The sequence below is a fragment of the Bacillus rossius genome, chromosome 1 (genome assembly GCF_032445375.1).
Source record: "Bacillus rossius redtenbacheri isolate Brsri chromosome 1, Brsri_v3, whole genome shotgun sequence".
NCBI lineage: Eukaryota > Metazoa > Arthropoda > Insecta > Phasmatodea > Bacillidae > Bacillus > Bacillus rossius.
The window spans coordinates 249,254,469-249,270,256 of record NC_086330.1 but is presented as its reverse complement, the minus strand read 5'-3'; positions in this window follow the sequence as shown (position 1 = coordinate 249,270,256).

Sequence of the window (15,788 nt, the reverse complement as noted above, 5' to 3'; positions counted from 1 at the left end):
GAGAGGCCTGCAAGTCGCAGGGGTCGCGGCGCGCAGAGCTCAGGTCACGGCGTGTCTGCAGGTGGCCACTCGACAGTTGTCTCCACATGGTGCTCACTTCTGTTTCCCCCGACACTCGCCCCAGGACCTGTCCAATAACCTCGACGTCTGCGTGGACGTGTGCGCCCCTCGGACTGCGGGGCGGCGCTGGTGACGTCAGCTTGATGGATGGAGCCGTCGGCGCGGCCCTTGCGGGAGGGCTGTCCTCTTCACCCCCTCCCCACCTCCCCGCCACCACGGCGTCTCGCGCGCCGGGCTGGCTCACGCTGCACTCGAGCTATACTCTCAGCTGCAGCCGTACTCTCAGTCCGTGTTCCCTACTCAAGGCCCGCCTCGTCAGGGGTGTCTCTGTGTTATTTAGTGCGACGCTCGCTGGTGTTCCTGGCGCGGTACCGCCTCTAAACGCAAGGCTCTGAATTAGCACTCACACATACGGTGTGCAGAGCTTAGGAAAAACAAAGCGATTTCAAAACTACTCAGGATATCCGTGTGGGATCTGTTTGCGAAAAGCATTTGATAGTTCGCTGAGGGCCGAGAAGTAGTATTGCTTCCGTAGTTCCTTTTTAAACGGTAATTTTACGAGAGTAAAAATGGCTAAAGAGCGTGTTTTCAGAATAATTTTTACAGATGAGAAGTCTTATTATTTTCAGAGTTTTGAGAAAACCAATTTTTTAAATTTATTTACGAATTATTTACTAAAAATAAAAAAGTTCTAAAATAAAGACTACATAAGAAAGGTTAATCCAAAATTATATCACATGATGTCATGGTTTAAGTACATGCTAGGACTAACATGAAATATTGCCATTAGGTTTAGAAAAAAACATTCAGAAAGTAATTTTTAGTAGGAAAACGTCTCTTATGACGAACAATTGAATATTGTTACATATGAGTTTATTTTGAACTAGCTAATGCCCTCAATCAATATATATTTTGTTGGAATTTGTACTCATAAACAAAGCTCCGCTCCATCTCTCTCACTCTCTAATACTCTATCCTTCTGTATTTATATCTATATATATCTACATCTCTATCCATATATATATACTTCTCTGTATCTCTATATATTTCTCTCTCTATATATATATATATATATATAAATCTATATATCCTCTATATACCTATACTTCTAAACATGTCACTCTATAGCAATGAAAATATTAAAAATCTATGATTTTTACCTACCTATATTTTTATTCATCTTTTTACATGTCACAGGCGTGGCATAGGTATATAAAAACACGCGCGTATTCGAATGCAACGTTGCGTCAAAATTTCAAAGAAATCGGTGAATAAACTGCTAAGATTGAATATTTTGAATAAGTGTACATTTTTATTGATATAGATAATGATAAAATCACTAAATATATTAATCTCAATAGTTGCGGCTACCACCGCCTGAAGAACCACCGAGAGGCAAGCTCTAGCGGCGCGGCGGGGCTCAGACTAGCGCAGTGCAGCTGTGAGGAGCACAGCGCTAGAAGGCCGGCTGGAGCTGCCAGCATCGGCAACGTCCGCCACGTTCCTCACGCGAACATCCGGAACACGTCCTTTGAATGCCAGACACGGGTCGTCGTGATGTGCCAGCAGATGGCTGTTCTCCAGGGTAGTCCAGCTGAGGTCATTCTGAGCGGTCTGGGTTGTTTCACGTCGAGAGTGAAACAGCTGAGGCATCAAAATGACATTGCCTCAAGATGTGTGAAGTATTTCCCGATCTCGTGGGTTGTTCCGACGTGTCGCTCGGCGCAGCAACTAGCAACACCTCGGCGCTGGCCCGTGTCTGGGCAGAGCTCGCAGCGATCCTCGCAGACAGGGCGTGTGCGCGTGAGGTACTCTTGTTTCGTAAACCCGCCACCCGGGCGCTATAGTCGCTGCAACAACTCGTGTTCGCGGCTTGTCGTCTCGTTCCTTCCCCGAGCACCACCTCATCAACAACTACTCCACGTCGCCGTAAAGATTATATACATGTATACGGGGTGAATATCTTCCGTCATAATATATTTTTTTTCCTTTGAAAAAACATGCCCTTCTATTCGCATACCAAATTTTTACGAGGTTGTTAAAACTGCATGAATTTTTCAACAGTCCGCTGCCTTCCCTTGGCTATTCAGAGCCGCCTTTCCGCTCGTTGATTCAGAGACTACTGAATATTACACAGAGTTTTCTTTTGAAATAAGTGGTGGTACGCATTTCTTTAATTTAAATGAGGAAAAATATTTTTTATTTACCCATTTCCAAACGGTAAATAAATACTTTTATAAATCAGCGTCCTTAGTTATGCACCTTACGACTTTGGCATTCTAATAGGTTGTAAGCTTAAGATGTTCACATTCCGATTTGAATTGTTTTATTCCAAGAAATGTTCAGTTTCACTTATCCTCCATTGCATGAAAGTTATCTCCATTTACATTAAAGAAGGCTTAGAACGCATTAAATGTACTTTTTAAAAGCCCTTAATATGTTAGCCAAAAACCTAAGAAATTTGAACGTATTAATATAAAATAATAAAGCTTAAACTTTATAATTAGGGTGGCCACTCAGTTAAAGTTATTTCCAGTATCCGCTGTGGATATTTTTGTTATTATTCTATTCCAGTAGCTTACCCAAGACAATTTTGTAACCTTTTTGCCAGTTTATTTGATTTTTAATATAAAATACTATGTATAATTTTTTTAAATACTATAAAATATACCACAGGCCCCGAAAATATGTTTTTTTCAGGATAGAATATTATTTGAACTTTTTAAATAATGATCATTGTTAAAAGTAAATAAAAGCTTAGTATCGTGCTCAAAAAGATGCGTACGGGAAAAAAAATGTTTTTATTCCATATAATAAATAATTCGACGTCACACAGGTGTGAGCAAGGTTAGGTATATTGAGGCATGTAATGCTTAAACCAATTTAGACTTTACTTATATTAGAAACTGATTTAAAACAAAGCAAACACATTTTATGTCTTTAAAAAAATGCCTTTCGGCTCAACCCACAGGCGCAAAAAAAAATTATAACTTATTATTTTTATTTTGGAACATTCAGTAAACTTCTAGAAAATTTTGGAATTTTCTACAATCTTAATGTCAAAAAAAAATCCTATATGTTCTCGTATAGTCCAAAAGGATCAATAGACATTTTAGCATTTTCCGTGCAGCCAAAATGTTTCAAATATTTTTTTTTTACCTATGCAACAGGCATTTACTTTGAATTTCTAAAATATTTTAGTTAACCATGACATGTTCATGGGCCTGAGATGGCTCGGATAAATGTGGTTGTGCGTTCCGCTGCCTGTGAAAACCACAATGAAAATAATATAATTTGCTTCAATAAGATAAGCTCTATACTTTCGTTCTCACCCTTGTTTCAGTAACAAAAAAAAACGTTTCGGACATATAATTTTTGTAACATTAGAAGATAAACAACATTTTGTACGGTTTTTATTTTGTGCCTAAAAAGGAAGTTATGCATTTTTTGTCTTGCAGTCTGCGTTTTTCTCCACCCCTTGCAATAACGGGGTCTTTAAATTAATATTTTTTAGATAAAGTATGATTATTACGAAATACAACCAATTTCAACGAACATAGTATTTTTTCATATTATATAAGTCAAAGTACTTATTTTTATATTTCAAAAGGTATTCCCAACCTTCCAGTTTGTCTAGTTTTGCTATTTAAAGAATTTAACCGGTATTTTACATCCCTATAAGTAGTGTATATTGGTTGTCCTGGGACTGGTGCCGTTGCGTTGTGCTTATTGCCGATCCGACATGTTGGATTATGACGTCATGGTAGCCATCTTGAATCACCATATCCTTGATTTTCAAAATTTACCAAAATTTTCCAAAACTAATGTGTCAAAAATTACCAAAATTGGCAAAAACTTAAAAAATTACTAAACATTTTCAATTTTTAGGAAAATATTTTTGCAAAAAAATTTAAAACTACATCTGAAAAATACAAATTTAACATATTAAAAAAATATTATTTTATAGGAAAATTCCCCATTTTATTCTCCAAAAATGCTTATGGTTTGAAAATTCCTAAAAGCGGCTTAAAGTCCTTATCGACAAGCCACCCTAAGTCGCTGATTTCATGACCTTGACCATTGGGATAATGTCATGGCCACCATTTTGAATTTTTTGTCACATTCGCCATCTTCAAAATCAGTAATTATTAACCTATAAAATAAAATAAAAAATACGATTTTAATAAAAACGCCACGAAGCCTACGTCTTGGTGTCTTCGGTTTGAACCCGACAATAGGCCAACAAAATGGGGATGGGGTCCTTCCTCCATGGAGGCTATTAGCAGACTGTCAGCCTACCACTAAACACCAAGGAATGTATTACATCATCTTGTTTTTGTCTGCCAGAGTGTGCTGCCGCCATATTAGTTTATTTTTTACCCGCTAGTGTGCAGTAGTGACAATCACCAGATCGTCTGTGGTCTTAGCATCCGCCTTCTTGTTGGCCATCTTCGTTGCCATGTTGAAAAACTGTTATTGTAAACCTATAAATTCGGGTAAATATATAAAAAAAATCAAAAACTCACCTATTAATTTATTGATACATCCGAATGATTTTAGTCCTCGGTTTGATTCCTTGACGATGTAAAAAGTTAATTTTAGGTTTAAATTGTATATACGAGGCTTAAATTCACATTTTACTGTCTCCAGTAAGTAGACAATGCCATATTTCCCGCTTTATAGAAATTATATAATTATTAACCTAGAAATTAGGTAATAATTCTAAAAACATCAAAAAATTCACTTATTATGTAATGATTGATTCGATTCATTTCAGTACTTGGATCGATCCTTGGTAAATGTAAAAATAATTTGTGCTCAAAAATATTTATTTTATTAATATCCTCACTGCAAAAATAAAGAACTCCTGTCCGGCTGAATAAATATGTTACTCGATATCACCATGCTACAGTGGAGGCCGTATTCGTGGACTTTTTTAATCCTAGAGTGCATATAGGCCAAGTGTCTTCGAACCACGAGGTTTGTTTTCATTCTGTGCATTCCTTTCAAACAAGCCTTGACAAATAACAAGCAGACAAGACAAGAGTCTTCGAACTGTTGGACCTGCATTATGGATATAATCTATTACAAGCAAATAGACCAAATAACTAAGCATTTTTTACGCTTTATATAGGACCAAGAATCCATGAAAAATGCTTTATGCGTACTACAAGACCAAAATGTTTTGTTTGATCCATTAAATATTCAGTCCTGACTACACACTTGACTACACACATTTAAAAAATATGTACATCTGCACGAACATTCAATATGATTTGATCGCCAATATACGGTAGGATACGAAAGCATAAATTTCCAACTGCTCCAATTACATTTGGCTCTAACTGCTCCGATTGCATTTGGCAACACCTGGATACAATATTTCCATCTGAATTTGGCTCTATCTGGCTACAAAGCCTCAAACTGCATTTTGCTCCAAATGCTCTAACAGATGCAACTGCTCAAATTGCTCTAATTTCTCCAACTGTTTCAATCGCTTTGACTGCTTCAGTTGCTCCAACTTCGTGTGGATTAAAATGCTCCAATTGCTCCAACTGCTCCAACTGCTCCAACTGCAAATGGCTTCAACTGCTTCAAATGGCTCCAACTGCTGCAACTGTTCCAACTGAATTTGATTCTAACTTCTCCATTACTATTTCAAAGATTACCGAAAATTAGGAAGAGCACAGAAGGGTTTTCCATCGCTTTATCACTGGTGTTCTTTAGTCATATATGCTTTGTTCATTGTGAATGGTACTACTCGCAATAATAGCACACGAACATTTCTTAAAATTCTAGATTTGCGTAATTAATAACGAATGCAAGTAGAAAGTCTCTGTCAATGTTTATTTTTAATTGAAGCGGATGTGTAAATAGTTCCAAAAATAGGAAACAGGCATAAATTTGGAAGTGTTAAATTAATCGTAAATTTTTAGTAATACATTTTTAGTAAATTTTTAGAATAGTGTAAGTGGGAGATGTATTGTAGAATAACTTATATAAGTGAGTACTTCAGCTGTAACGTACGTTTAGGGCAAGTACGTGTCTATTTAAAGAAATAGCAACTCTCGGAAAACATGCATTTTCAAAGCTTTAGGTGATCTTTTTTTTTCTAAAGAACCCTTTGCCATTTCCATCTAAGTTCTTCATGTAAACACATTTAAGGGCACTTATGTTTTCAAATATACATGGCACTTAAAAAATACATTTTCTAACGTAGTCACTACTTTATTTATGTGGTTCCCCGTGGTTTCAGTAACGGTACAATGGGGGAGTGCACCGCGCTCCTCAAGTGTGCTGGTGACGCACTCGAGCCTGCGTCACCAGGTCTTCTCTCCCGCAGGCTAGCGGGCTCTTCCGCACGGCCCCGCGTTCTAACTACCGTGACCTTACATTTGTTGAACTGTCGAATTAACTTTATCAATACTCATATTTAAATATTTTTAGATTTTAAAGAATACATCTATAAAGTAAAACCAACTACACGATTATTTTATACACAAGAAACTCAAAATGTTTTTTTTATTATGTCAGTTTGTGCCTTGTACTTGCAGCCAGCTCTTACTGCAATTCAGTTTGGAAATTCACCAACGTGTTAAAACACAGTAGAGTGTGTCAATTCTGTACATATTTCTTATTTTGATAAGATTGAAGAGTATAATGCCGTGTTTCATCAGCATTTTGAACCTGAATAAGAGACTAGGCCTTCAAAACGTCTACGAAAAAAAAAATATTATTTTTAATCAAGTGTTTGAATATTGTTTAAACTTTTTTGCAATTTGCAAGTAAATGTTAGATTTGTACAATTTGTAATGTTTAGGGCTTGAAATATTTATGTACTTCAAACAAATTTAGCAACATTTCAATTTTTATTAAATTTAAGAGTGCATATTATTATTGCCGTCATCATTATTTATGTAATTATTATTCATTGTGTTAGTATATTACCTAGATAATTTATTCAATTAACCCTACAACATTTATATGAAATATTTTGGTTATTTGCTTGTTGTCACCATAATATTTATTGATTCACATTTGTCTTCAAAAATCGTGTTTTTTTTTTTTTTACCTAGGTAAATTAATCAGAATGATATGTGTAGTGACTTATAATATATTTGCTGGTTTTACAATAAAAAGCATGGGCTGGTGTTTGGGTCGCATAGAGTCGTCTACAACTACGATGGTGAAGCAGGAATCGTGAGTGCGGTGTCTGGGTGGGAGGGGTAAGGGAAATGGGCTGAGGGAATATGGAAATGTGGATAATTTTATGAGAATAAAGATTTTAGTCAAACCTTAAATATTAATGAGAATTCAACGTTCAAGGAGCTACTTTGCACTTACTATTCTACCACAGAAAAGATGGCATGAAAATTGTAGGAAACTTTATTCTAATTTAAACATTAAATCGCTATATTCAATCATTTTTGAGAAATTCTGAAAAAAAAAAATAATAATTTGGTGGTTTCCCATCCACCAACAGTTTTTCCGTGGTCAGCCATGTTGGGTAACTTGCTTGGTTCATGTTGCCACCAATATACAAAAATTAAAAAATAACTTCTATAATCCTTTTTTTAAGGAAGTGTATCTGACTGAACAAAATGATTCTTTTGATATAGTTTTATATTCCATAAATGAATCTTGTATTTTTTTATTTACTACTGTTTTGAAAACAATAATTGTTCAAAATGACATCCCCCGAACCACGCGCTCGACGCCCCGCGCGGCGCTATGGTCCGAGCCCCGGAGTCGCCCGGAGGGGGGGGGGGGGGCGGTCACGTGGTTGAGCGGCCCTGCGCTTCCGGGACCGTGGCCGCCGCGCGTGTGTGCCGTGTCTTTACTCGTCTGTGTCATCTATATCAGTGCAAATGGCAATGTTCGTTCGTTCAAAATCTTGAATCTCCGAAAGTTCTTCACCGATTGCTTTCAAATTTTGACACAACGTTGCATTCAAATACCCGCATGTTTTTAAATACCTATGTTACAGGTAAAAATAAAAATAAAGATAGGTAAAAATACAGATTTATAATATTTTCATTGCTATAGAGTGACATATATAGAGAAATATAGAGATGTAGGTATATATAAGAGAGCTATAGAGATATAGAGGGAGATATAGAAACACATAGAGAGAGATAGAGAGGTAGATATATATGTAGATAGAGATATAAAGAGATAGATATAGGTATATAAATATACATAGAAAGATAGAGAAATAGAGAAAGATAGAGATATGCTTTGTATATGTGTACCTACTTCAAACATTTTACAAATAATAATTGAGGCATTGCAACGCATACCGGGCATTAGCTAGTGCAAAATAAATATTAAGGAACAGCAACGTACCAGATTAATTTTTTTACTGAAGTTATATTTTTATATATTTTTTTTTACATTTTATATTAAATATCATTTAATGTTATTTTCAAAATCCATTGTTCGATAAAATGTTAAATTTCTTAAAGAAAATAGCAAATGAAATGATTGGATTGATGTATACAGAATATATCCGAACAACTTGTACAGACAATAAAACATAATATAGTGTGTAAAGAAAGCTTCATTGCTGAAGTTTAATGGCGGAGTTTCGCATTGTTACACAGGACGCTTGGCAGCACCTCTAGGTTAGGCTGTGCGTAGGAGCCTGTTGCAGGCGGGTTGCTTGACTGCTGTGGTTGGCAGGAAGGTTGTTTGGAGCCACTCTGCGCCACGGGGAAGTGGTGACAAGTGATAAGGACGGACAGCACCAGGTGATCGACCACACGGTGATTAGCCGATGCTCTCTGCAGTGAGGACGTGAAACCCAGGCACGCAAAATGAACGACACCCTCCCACAAGTGTCAAATAAGAGTCAGGACTCCGAGACAGCCGGAAGTTCGTGACTAGGGTCGTTAAATAGGTTGTGCGATTGTTCAGCTGGTTCCAACCCCTAAAGTATTATGGTTTTTGTGTTTTCCTGTGTCGTTCTATTTTGAGTTTTATTCACATTGAGTTATTTCTTACCATTATTATTTTTAGTTCGTAGTTTTCAGTTATTTTTTTCCCTTTATTAGGATCATTATTTTTTTAGTTTTACAGTTTTGTTTTAATGTTTTTGTTTGAATTGTACTCACATAGATTTAGTTTTCTTATCTATGCTAGGTTTGGTATTGTTTTATTTTTGTTTTTGTTTATTTGTATTTAACAGTAGATTTTTTTATTAAAATCATCAAAAAATGTATTGTGTCACCAGTCAGACGTTTTGAGCAGTCAATCAATTTGTTTGACTATGTGTGCAAACGAAGCAGGACATGCTTGAAATTGGGAAAAAAATATTCTTGCATTCCAATTAATCATAGTAAATAAATTGAATTAATATGCTCAGTAATGAATTAGTAGATGGTCTATCTGTTTAGCTTTTCTATTGGTGCTCTTCGCAACATCTTGTCTTACTTCCTAAGACTTCTTCCATTCTTTTTTTTAGTTATGTGTTTGTGTATTCAGTCCATCCTCGCTTGTTCAAACCTCGCCTTCGGCAGCATCACACAGCAACCCAGTATTTCTCGTATCGGATCCAATGTCCTATACAACTGTCTTTAGTTTCAGAACAACATACATGCAGCTTTTTTTTTGTCCAGAAACGCTGCTTAGTACTTCTTTCTTAGTCACCCAATCCGTGCTTTTAAGCTTGGATAATCTTCTTTTAAATTCTCCAGATATAAAAAAAATCCTTTAACTTCTAAGTTAATGCTCCACACGGCGCAAAACTCAAGATACGACAATTCACTAGTCTCTCCTAAGTCTTCAAGTATAACTTTCTGAAGAATAAAAGGTTTTATGTTTTAAAAAAAATACATGCTGCTACTTTTGATAATTCATTATATCGAATCAAACAAAACAGCTAGTGTGACTGCAGTATTTATTATGAACACCAAACTATGAAGTTATCATAGGATTTTTAATTTCAAAACGCACCCGCATTGTTTAGCTGTACCCAGTAGTCGGTGGCAATTGTCCCCAAGACAGGTTACATGAACGTAGCCTCACGCGGCTCCCCGGTTGTGGCAGGGAATAGCTGGAGGGCAGCGCGGGGGAGACACTCTAACTGCCGAGACTGAGACCAGTTTATGAAGTAGTTCTGGGCCCACCCGCTAGATAGTAGCTTTCATAATGTAATACTATCATAGCTACTTTTTGATTGTGAGAGTAATCAATGAAATAAATTCAATTTATTTTGGTAGCCACATATGCTGTGGTGTGGCATACCAGAATGTTTTGCATCTCCTACTGATTTAAATACAACATGATTATTTTTATTACAAAACAGCACTAAGTGTTTATTGCCCAGTTTAAATCTCTGTTACTAAGCAATTGGTCGTCAAGTAGTTAAATTAACATTATAAAGCTAAACCATAGTATTTTAACCTCCATCCCGAGTTTTTTTGTTAGTAGTTATGGGCCCACCCAAAAGATGTCACCACTTGACGCGCAAAACGTGATTTCAGTTTCCAGTGTAAAGGTCGCACTTCTATATCTCTCTCCTTGTTCTATGGAATGGCAGTACCCTCGTCCCAGGACCTCGCCATGCTCTTCCGAAGACTTTCCTCCATCTTTCCCCGAGGAAGGACGAACTCGCGAGATGTTTGTCGTCCCAGGGGTGAAAGTGAGACAATCCGCCTAGCTCCCCGGCTCCAGCGCCTCTTTCCTGAGGAAACTTCGGCCGAGACATTTCACTCGGTCTTCGCGGGAGAGAGGCTTGGCGAACTATTCCCCTGTCCGGAGCCGAGAGTCCTCCTCCCCCGACTCGCAGGAGCCAGCCTCCCTCCCGCCCCTCCTCCTGGGACGTCTCTTTTGTCGCCCGCCCGGAACTTCCCGCCGTGAATCAGGCTTCTGTTCTCATCAGCGTATTCTGCGCCGACAGTCGCGGCGCGCTCGCCAAACAAGTGGATGCTTCGCCGCTGAAGTGTAATTTATTGGCGTGTTCAGCCTCGAGCGTCGGCATTCCGCCTGCGTCCCGCCGTAATTAGCGCTGCCTAGTTGGCATTCCGCCGCCAGCACTGAGCCGGGAGGACTTACACTGGCCTGCTTCCTTACTCGCGAGCGCTTCCCCGCAGGAGTCGAGTCTCTGGTTCGAACAGACCTCTGACACGGTGACCCAGACTTGCTCTTCCTCCGGGATAAACATGGCTGTCTGCTGGGTGAGGGTGCAACCTTCTCTTTCCCCGGACCCTTGGCAGCGGTGCCAATTTCACGCTCTGTTGATGCTCCTTAATCCAGTTACTTTCTACAGCATATCTATGCGTTAGAAACTACACTGGTGGCATTTTGTATAAATACCTTTTGTTTTTCTGTGTTATGATACAATGAGTATACTAAAACATACTGTGTAAATTAGCTTCAAATGTTACTTACAAAAACAATGGTTTATATTCTAATACGTACAACAACAAAAAAAGAATGGATTCCTTGACCAAGCTACCTAACACCTAAACCATAAATATACAGCCGCAATTAAAGCACGTATTTTAACGCCTCATTTGCGCTCTAGCCAATTGCGTGGACCAAGTGTTTGCTTAGTCGCTAAAATTAAAGGTTGTGTAGAAAACTATCTACTTGGAGGGAAGTATGACGACAATATTTTGACCATTGGATTGTCGCTTGCATGTTTTATTTAAAGGGTCCTGCCGTTTGATCAACTCAACCGCGCCGACTTAAAGTTCAGGTAACAACTGTATTAACGTTGGGTCAATGTAAGCTGTGCCCGTTAAGTTATTCCAGACAGTTTCTTGCTCAAAAGATAAATTTATTATAAAACGTTTTTTTGTTTAGCAATTGTATGCTTCTTTGCGAAATTTGTAATTTTTTATTTAGAATTGCGATTTCGACACATTTAATGTCATATTGCGTGTCTAAATACTCATGAATTCCCCTCAAAAGTTAAAACAAATATAATTGGCAAATTTACAGTAATTATAGAACAAATCCATTCATCTCTGAGTTGAAACATTAACGATGTTGACTCCTCCCCCTTTCTACCAGCCAATCACTGCCCTTCGCTAACTCTCTGTGCCCTGGGTAACTGCAGTGCGCTCACGATGCCGAAATCTCCATCGATTTATATCTTGAATTCACTTTAATATTACGTAAACATTTGACGTAGAAATATTTTAATGAGATGTTTTACTACGAAATATTAAATATAATAATAAAATATTAATATTTAATAGTAAACAAATTTTTAGCACCTTACAACTGTTGTGGCATCATCTGGCCTGAGTATTTAACGAATCAGCTAATGACCATTTATATCACTCTGTGGGTTCACTAGAATATAAAAAGCGCCCCTCAAACATCTGAGGACATGTAACACGTAGTATTGACGGTCGGCCAAAATGTTCCTAACTGAAGCTTATAAGTACCGCACCCATACATATTCACGCCACCTTCTTTAAATAATTGCAAATAATTCAAAAGTCATAAAGGCAGTATGAACCTATATATATATAGTATAACCAAAGGTATATTCGAAGAGCGAATCTTATTTAATGTGTATTTGAAAAAATATTCCCTCATACTAATATTTCACGATAATAGCGAATAAAGAATCTCAGTTTAGTGAGCTCTTGCTGGGCGGAGTACAGATCGTTATGGTCTGTCGCAACGGAGCCAAATAAACAGCGCTGAAATTATTTTCGTGAATAGTTTTGTAGGTACGTCAGGAGTGTATATATTGTACAATATTTCTAATTCTCCTTGTAGAAAAATGCCAAATGTGCTATTTATAATCGCATATATTTCTGATGGACATGCTCAAAACAAAGAACTTAATTTCAATTACCTAAATTGTAAATACAACGTTTAAAATGAGGTTTTGGACACTAGTTAAATTTATATTTTGAATTTCCAAGTTTTAAAAGTAGGATACGTTTATGGTATTTTCATGTTTTTATTTGTATGTTATTGATGGATGAGTACCAGTCTTTCAACCCATCCTTTTGGCAATGGCAACTCGAAGCTGTATACAACTATTCGAGAGACAATAAAATGATAATGTAATGAATATATTGTCGGTTGAGCGTCCACGAGCTAAACCCGGGACCTTGCACGCGTGTCGGGCGGACAGTCCTCGCCTCCCAGCCGAGCAGCCCGAGGCGGCCGGCGACCCCGGTAGGTGCTGCCTGCTGGTGGCGAGCCAGGAGACTCCCCTCCAGGGCCGTAGCCCCCGGCCCCATCGCTGTCCCGTGGCCGCAGGATGGACATTTACATTTAGATGGAACAATAATTGGCGCAGCCGCTTCTCTCTCCCTGCGGCGATAAATCTGGCCTCCCCCTTGCTTCGACCCCAGCCCGCGCCCCCCGGGCCCCACCAGTTCCGGACGCCCGAATCTTCGGCCACCCTCGCAATCTTACCTCCGGCCTTGCCACGGCCACCCACGGCCACCCCCGGCCTTGCCACGGCCACCCCTGCAGTCCCGCCGAGCAGTCGCCGCGTGCCAGCGGCCAAACCAATTTTCCGGCGCCGACATTTTACCCGCAAGGTCACCCACGACGGCTGGAACCACTGAACGTCTGCTGTCCAGGTGAGCAGTTCCTCGCAGCAACCTGAGTTCCACCCTGGCAGCGTTCACCTCAGACATACCTTACATCTGACACCTTAAAACAAGTAATCTGTGTGTGTAATAGTACACACACACACACACACACAAATTTGTATGTGTGTGTACTGGCTTCTAGAAAAGTTTCTGCTTCGTTAAAATTTACAGAAATCTGTTTTCTGGCGGTTGTAAAAAAAAAGGGGGGGGGGATCTATAAAGTTGGATCCCTAATGTAGGAAAAGTCGTTTTAGAGTTTTTTTTAATACTAAAATACGTAAACACACCCGTTAAAAATATCACAAATGTTACGTTATATCATAGCTGTATGTGTATCTCATAAAGAAATAAATTGAAAATTAAATTAGGAGACATGAAACTGTCGAAATTAAGTACGTGTTTCACCTTAAACATTAATTAATCAATTAAATATTTTTATAGCACACATTCACCTTTCTGATAATACTTCTGTTGTAATATTATTAATTTATAATTTTTGTAACATAAGTTTATTATTATACAACAACAAAAAATAAATGTACGCAATTCCACTGAGTATTTACACATTTCCGCAACATTTAAGTTAGGTCTCTTTTAACCATTACACTCGTAGCCGATGTAGAACAATACAGGGCTGCTCACTGGCTACAGCGGCCAGTGTAAGTACACCAGCATGTTCGAATGAAACGAGGTTTACGCGGAATTCGCTAGGATTATGCTGAACATTTAAATATAAGCATTTTAAATAGATTTACTAGTTTTTGAGAGCAAAATCGACGATAAAAATATTATTTATCACTCAGAAAAACCAAAACATTAATTTTTCTATTGAAAAAATTCTTGTATAAATCCACAGTTTACTTGAATAATTTATATAACTTTCGAGAGCATACAAAATATTGTATATATTGAGGATCTGTAACACACCATAAATGATTATACCTCTATAAAATACATTTTCATAACTTTCGATTATTGTTATGATAATCTTAATATTCAAGAAAATAGTTAGTATTAATATTAACTTTGGCATTTTATAAATCGTGCCACATTGATGTTAAACAGCACATGCAAAATTGTTACAACTCCTGAAAAAAATTCGTAACTTTTAATTTGCTCATGCCCTTTAATTAACGATCTTAAATAAAAATTTTGAACATTGTTTTCCTTTTAGTAGCTTATAAATTGTAATACAAATATGTTATACGACACACAAATATTTTAATAACAACAGAAAAATGCCTTTTCTTTATTTTCTATTTCCTTTGGCCTTTTATTAACTTTCCTGAACATTACTTATATTTATCTTAACTTTCATTCATATTTAACCTTTAACATCTGTTAAGCACATACAAAATTAACCTGCGTGAACTATTTTCTTTCGATATACCAGCTACACCTCTCATACAGCAGGTGTAGATTTTTCCTGCGCGGGTGGCTTAACCAAATAGAAAGAAATTTTCGTATTGGCAGAGTATCCTGTCACATACGGTTGAATGAAACGACACTGATGTCCTTTTGTTTTTAGTGTAGTTAGTGCAGCTGATGGAAACAAACTGTTTGCATCACAAAAAAAAAACATTAAAAACACTTTGAAGATAGATCGATAAAGCAAAGCTGTATAGGTTAAATCTTCAATTATTTTTTGTTAGTACATATACAAGAATCATACATGCGTTATTCTTAAAATGTTTCTTTATTGAAATAATGTTTGAGTAAAGTTTTGTTTTTCAGTTAAATTTTTATAAGTTATAATTTTTTGAATACAGGTAAACATAATTGATACACAAAAGTATTGTAATTTCATTTTCCCATAAATTAATACACGTACACAAAAAGTTAATCCACTTTTGCTATGTGTAGTACATATTATTGTGTACGTCCGAGAGCAGGATTCGGTGAAAGGAGCCGAGAGGAGAGGCCTGCCATCTTGAATTACGTCTTGGTGGCCATTTAGAGTGAACTATAATTTGACATTTAAAATTTATTCAATTTACCAAAAAAATCAACAATTTTCCCTTACAAATTTAACTGTTTAAAAAAAATTACGTGTTTTATATATTTTGTAAAATCGTCAAAATAATTGGGAACGGCCAAATATTTGGCCTTGAGTTTTCCTTACATAAATTAGAGTTTGTTTACAGTACTAGAGTTGTC